General features: G+C 52.3%; 1 protein-coding gene across 5 annotated transcripts in view; it reads right to left on the reverse strand.

Annotated features, from left to right (window-relative positions):
- Nucleotides 1-4,214, reverse strand: part of MGAT5 (alpha-1,6-mannosylglycoprotein 6-beta-N-acetylglucosaminyltransferase) — a 335,878-nt gene extending 331,664 nt beyond the window's left edge. For all 5 annotated transcript variants that reach the window (XM_057505663.1, XM_057505664.1, XM_036886669.2 and 2 more), the window contains exon 1: nt 3,815-4,214. The gene's annotated coding sequence lies outside the window, so the exon portion shown is untranslated. The remainder of the gene's footprint in view (nt 1-3,814) is intronic.
- Nucleotides 4,215-6,000: the final 1,786 nt, after the last annotated feature.

The raw sequence follows: 6,000 nt of genomic DNA on the forward strand, positions 1-6,000 counted from the left end.
AGAAGCTTATGTGTTCAGGCAAGACAGCTGTGGTTATTTTGAAGTAATAAAGTGATTCCTCCAACCCCTCTCATGCACACATACAGCCTTCCAGATGTAACAAAGTCAGGGAAGGATCCATTTAATCGTGGCACTGAAAAATCTAGTAAATAAATAAAATAGCCCAAGCGGACAAACACAGCTCAAGTCCCAACTCTTCCAGCTAAAAACATGGTTATAGTACTAAGGCTCCTGGGACTCACCCTGGCGGCCTTCCAGGAGCTCTTAGTTTGCATTAACACACTGAAGGCAAAGGTCAGATAAATTAAAAGTGAAAAGGTAATTTTGAAGAAGGATATCTTTATAGCCAGCACTAGCACAGCACATGGCTCATGGTGCCCGCCCAGTCGACACGCACTGAGTAAATCTGCAGGAACAGAGGTCACAACTGTGCTCAGCTTTCTGATGTTGACACAGGATAAAAGACAGTACAGGGACACGGCTTAGATTAGAATCTTTAAGAAGACAGAGTTGCGGAGATCTGTACTCAATTCCAAGCAGAAATGGCAAAGTATAACCATCTTCTGGTCATTAAGAGTGTCTCTATACTTCAAAGCAATTATGAAATTTAAAGGCAGCCTAGTAAAACTTGCACGAACAAGTCCCAAGTTTATTTCTGACCCAAACCTCTTAACTGTCACCCACCTGGTACCCTCCCCAAATATAAAGTTATCTCTTTTTTTTTTTTTTAAATATACCCGGATTCTGGGACACATGTACCTTCCTTCAGCCAAAACTATCGGTTAACTGTTCACTTAACATCAGGACCCTTTCTCAAACTGACCCCCACCATAACAAAACCCCAGGGACAAAGTGCCTGGCAGTACAAGCTCTCCTGAGTCCTACTATAGAACGTCACATAAGAAACCACCCCCAACCACCACACCACTGTCTGGGAGCCAGGAGGAGGGAATAATATGAGTCCCCACAGCTCTTTAAGCCTCATGAGGAGGAGCAGAGCCACCACCTGCCTGGATGACCACAGAGTACAAGAGGATGTGAACTTCCCACCCAAGACTTACTCATGACTTCTCTTTGCAGTTTTCCAGACATATCAGCAGGGGACACAGGCCTGTCCTCTGCCAAAATCAATCTGAGGGTGACTGTGCAGTGACTGAGCCACACGGAGCATTAGAAGAAGTCATGTCAAATGAGTGCTGTCTAGAACAGATCCTGAGGAGCCGCACTCCTCAGGGGAGGGACCAAAGGCGAATCCCTGGGCTAAGATCACTGAGGACTTGACATTTCAGTACTTTTTGAGGACAGCTGGGCAGAAGGCTGGTGTAGTTATTCTGAAACTGAGAAAACTGAATGGAAAGGGAGAAAAATTGAATTCTTATGATCTCCTGAGGTCCCTTCCAGCTCCAAGATGCAACCAAAGAGCACTGCATATGTCCATACATATGCACATGATTTTTTATAAGAATATATATATATATATATACACACACACACACGGATGTGTGAATATATAAAAATGAGTATGCATTCACACTTCAAACACAAAGCACTTGAAATGCACACTACTAAGAAAATTAAACAGCCCATGAGCTGCTTTGCAGCATCAGCTGGAGCACACAGATATCACAGGCAGAGCTGGGCAGTCCCAAGCCCTCCAGCCCTTGCAGTCCATCCTACAACTAAGTGGTGCCACTTGTGCAGATACAAAGCCTGCAAAGACCCAAACCAGGCCTGTAGACTCCTTTCTGCCAGCCACTCCAGTCAAGTATCCCAGACCTGGGAAGAAAAGATGGAACAAAGAAGGAGACCAAAGGAAAAGCCCAAACCTTATGTCCAAGCCCCCAGCTCTGCTAAACGCAGGTGTCAGGCTTGAGCAGCTTCCCTCTCCTCTTCTCCCTCTCCCTAAAAGGAGCAAAAAGGGCAGCATCTTCCCTTTCCTTTGTCACCTTGTTTTTCTAGAACCTCTCCACTTCAAGTTCACTATGTGAACATCAAGTTGGTAACTGAAGAAAAATAAAAAGGCCCCCAGAAAGAGGAGCTTTGCTCTAATCCTAACAGTATCAAATTTAAGGATACTTAATTTATCCCTGAACAATAGCAACAAAAAATAATTTGTAGGCAAGAAGGGAGGGGGTAAAAATTCATTTATTAAGGCAGATCTGTGATGGTTTGCCTATTATGAAAAACTGTTTCATGATTTTCTCGAATCAAAAACAAAGGAGTTCTGCTCCTCTGTCAAGGCTCAGGATGTGGGTGACACGGTAGCTAATACGGGGCGAGGGGTGGGAGTGGGGATGTCGTGGAGTGTCTCTTAGAATAAAAACAACCAAGCGGCTCAGGTCCTGACAATGATCACGAGCAAAGAACACCAGCTTCCCACTCGCCTCTCTTTAGAATGAGATCCTGCTCCTAACACTTGGAGCTGAGTGTGATCACAGGTACACTGTTGCTATCCCACTCGAACCCCATACAAACCTCAGCTTTTCCCCCTAGGCCCGTAAGTGCCCAACCTTCCCTAACTGGGCCGCAGCGCCAGGCCTGGCGGCCGGTACCAGAAGTACTGGGCCCTAAAGCTCGATCAGCACATCTCTGAAAACCAATGCATCGTCTGGTTCCCTCCGCGTCCAGGCTCTGAGCACCCTGTTGGCGCTCCAAACGCGGCTGGACAACGCAAGCACCACCTCTTCCCTCTTCAGCGCGGTAGCTACGAACCGCAGCTTCGTGTATGACAGCGAGTGTGAGCGAACGTCCCCGGGCTCACACACCCGCTTCCACCCAGTCTGCTCACGGCGCGGGGTCCGCGCGCGTGGCGACCGCATCTCCACCCGGTCCACGCGGCAAGCGGCCGCACCGCCAGGCCTCTGGCCACCCGGCCTCGAACCTTGGCCTCGGGCAGAGGGGATGACATCCGCACCCCCGTTCCCAGCCGCAGGGGTGGTCAGCGAAAGCAGCGCGGAGAGGCCAGCAAAGGCGAGGCAGGGGCCGGGGACTCTAAAGGGCCACAGACGGGCGCCGCGCCCCCCACCCGCAAGCCCCTCCGCCCCCAACTTTGCGAGCTGCGGGCCGGGAGCGGGCCGGGGCCGCTGGCGACTCGGCAGGAAGTTCCCCGGGCCGCACTGAGCATGCTCTGGGGAGTGTGTGCGCGGGTGTGGGCTCTGCGCTCCCCGCAGCCTCTCCGGCCAGGCAGCCTCACGGAGCGCACAAGCGATCGCGGCCGGCGGCCGAACCCAACGGGAGGGGGGCACCCCGGGGCCTCCGTGGGTCCCCTGGGCCAGAGCGCGTGCCCGCCGCATTCCTCCTCCCCTGGGGCCAGGAGCCAGCCTCCCTCTTCCTCCCCCCCACTGGCCCGTGGCTGACCCCGCCTTGCTCGCCCACGTCCCGGGGACCCCAGCCCGGCCCAATGTGCAGCGTGACCCCCCAGGTTCCTAGGCGCTCGAGCGCCCATCTGCTACCCCGCCGTTCGCCTCAAGCCCGCGCTACCAAAGCATCCTCTGGACAGTCCCTTGAAAAGCCCACAAGCCCTCTGCTCAAGGACTCTGGGGGCCCGTCTCCCCTGGGGAGGGGCTGCCCCGGGCAGGTGGGCACCTCAAGGCGCGTCCCTGTCTGCACTCGCGCGTCCCGCAGAGCGGCTGCGGCCGGGGCACCCACGTAGGCGACGGAGAGGCGGCGGGCGAAAGCCCCCTGCCGAGCCGCCCCCGTGCGGGCTGTCCCCGCCCTCGCCCAGCTCCCCGCGCCCTCCGCGCTCCCCTCTGCGTGCATCTTCCCGCCGGGATGGCGAGCTTCCACGCGATTGCTCCGACCCCGTGGCTCTCACCTCCTTGCTGGGCAGCAGCAGCGGCCGGCACGCGCACTCGTCGCCGTCTCTGTGGGGCCCACGGCGCGGCGGGGCTCGGGGACGCGGCACCCAGAGCCTGCGGCGCGGCTACCTGGGCTGGATCGCGCCTGGGGCCGCGGCAGGAGCCGCAGGGCCGCCGCGAGCGGGCCGCGGCAGGGACGATCTGCAAACTCCCAGCCCTGGCGGGGCCGCGCACAGCGCGTCCACACTTGGCCCAGACGCGACAGAGAAGCTCCTCGGGGGCTCAGCCGACCAGGGCGGGGTGGGGGGCTCTGTTCACAATTTCTTCCAACACCCACTACCCAACCTCTCCAACTTCTCCCCGCTTCTGGACTCACGGCTCGAGAAAGCAGGGATTCCGGCCAGGGACGCGCAGCAAACTCCCCGCCCTCCCCGGCGCAGCGCTCAGCCAATTCGGAACGCCCCAGCCTCTCAGGGGCCGTCTGCAAACTCTCAACTCTGTCGGAGGGGACTTCTACCAGCCTCTCAATTCCGCAGCCCAAAGAGGGAAAGGAGCAAGGGAGACAGTTTGATCGCTGCAATAAATAATATTCCAGCAAGGTCAAGGGCAGTGTGCAAATACTGATATGACCATGCATCCTCCAGAGTGGTGCAGTCCAGCACTCCAAGCACCCTTCAAGCAGTGAAGCTCAGTGAGGTGGAGCCGGGGGCGGGGGGGGGGGGGGGGGGGGGGGGCGGGCGCTCAGCCATCTACAGGTATAGGCAACTTTAATAAATGCCCTGAGTCTCAGTTTTTTCCTTCATTGAGTGAATGGGTTATATGTAACAGCATGAGTTTCTGCTGCTTAGTTTTTGTGACCTGGGCAAGCCATTTATTTAATCATTTGAATTCAGCTTCTTTATCTATGAGCATAGTAACTGCTGCTTCATGAGGTTTCTTTATAAAGATGAAACAAAATATACTTAAAGTGTATAGCAATACCTGACACTTAGTAGGCTCTCAATAAATGAATTTCATTTCTCTTTTTCTCTCCCCTCGCACCCCCCCCCCAGTTTTATGAATACTCTGAACCAACTAGCTGAACATCGTCCTGTTGTAAATTCAAAACGAAATAAAACATATCCCATGCCCTGAAGGCACCACAAAGAACATTGACTGACATGACATATTAAATTCAACCAAGCCCCAGGAGAGAGAATGCCATATGTTTACAACACTAAGCATTATAGATCATTGTTAAGTAGAATGTGGAATGGAAGGAGAGTGGCCTGGTGAATTACTTAGGGCGGAAATGACAAGGTTCATAACACCAGCAACTTCCAGGTGCTATTATAACCAGTCACTACATCAGGTTACTGTATGAGGATTTATATCTAACTTTCCCTCATCTACCCTGTAGGATTTCTCCATCCCCATGACTGTGCTTCCTGGGGTAGGATTTCTTGAATTTAGATCATCCCACTCTGCTATCCAACCTCCCAAGCAGAGGCATTTAAAAATTGGGAATCATTAAATTTTTATACCCTGGAAGTGACTTAGTCCAACTCCCTCGTTTTGGAAGTGAGCTCTTAGGGCTGCCCAAGTGTTTTGGGAGTTGCCCTGACTCCAGGATCTTAGTAAAACTCACCCTGTGCCTTCTGCATTGAGCTAGCTCTAGGGTCTAGGCATAATAGGTCAGTCCTACCATTCACTTTAAGCTGAAGGAAATGGCTATCACATTTCCTAACCAGAAGAGTCCCAAATTATCAGCCATTTGGATCCTCAGCTGTCAGAACCATCTAGCTGACACTCAGAACCACATGTGTGAGACAATTCCTCTTACGAAGACCTTTTGGTGAAATCCCAGGAATGTTGGGAAGCACGCATTTCCCTCAGTCCCTTGGAAGAAAACATGTCCAGCTCTCTTGGGGTACTGGAAGGGAAATAGAAGAATGGTGACATCTGGTGGCCAGGACTTTCTGTGCTTTGGATATAGAAGGTACAGATTCTAATCCTAATTGATTCCCCTGGAAGCCAAATTCCCAAGGATGGTTAATAACTGTACCACCTGGTTGACTAGAGATTTCTGAAAGACATCATTTAAACATTGCAGCCCTACTTCTATAGAGGTTATTACAGATGATTATTATTTCAGAATTTTTTAAGTGTATGTGTATATAGAGAAATAAAGTATAAAACATATGTATTTGATATAATACAAGCA

This window comes from Manis pentadactyla, chromosome 8, assembly GCF_030020395.1.
Source record: "Manis pentadactyla isolate mManPen7 chromosome 8, mManPen7.hap1, whole genome shotgun sequence".
In the NCBI taxonomy this organism is placed as follows: Eukaryota; Metazoa; Chordata; class Mammalia; order Pholidota; family Manidae; genus Manis; species Manis pentadactyla.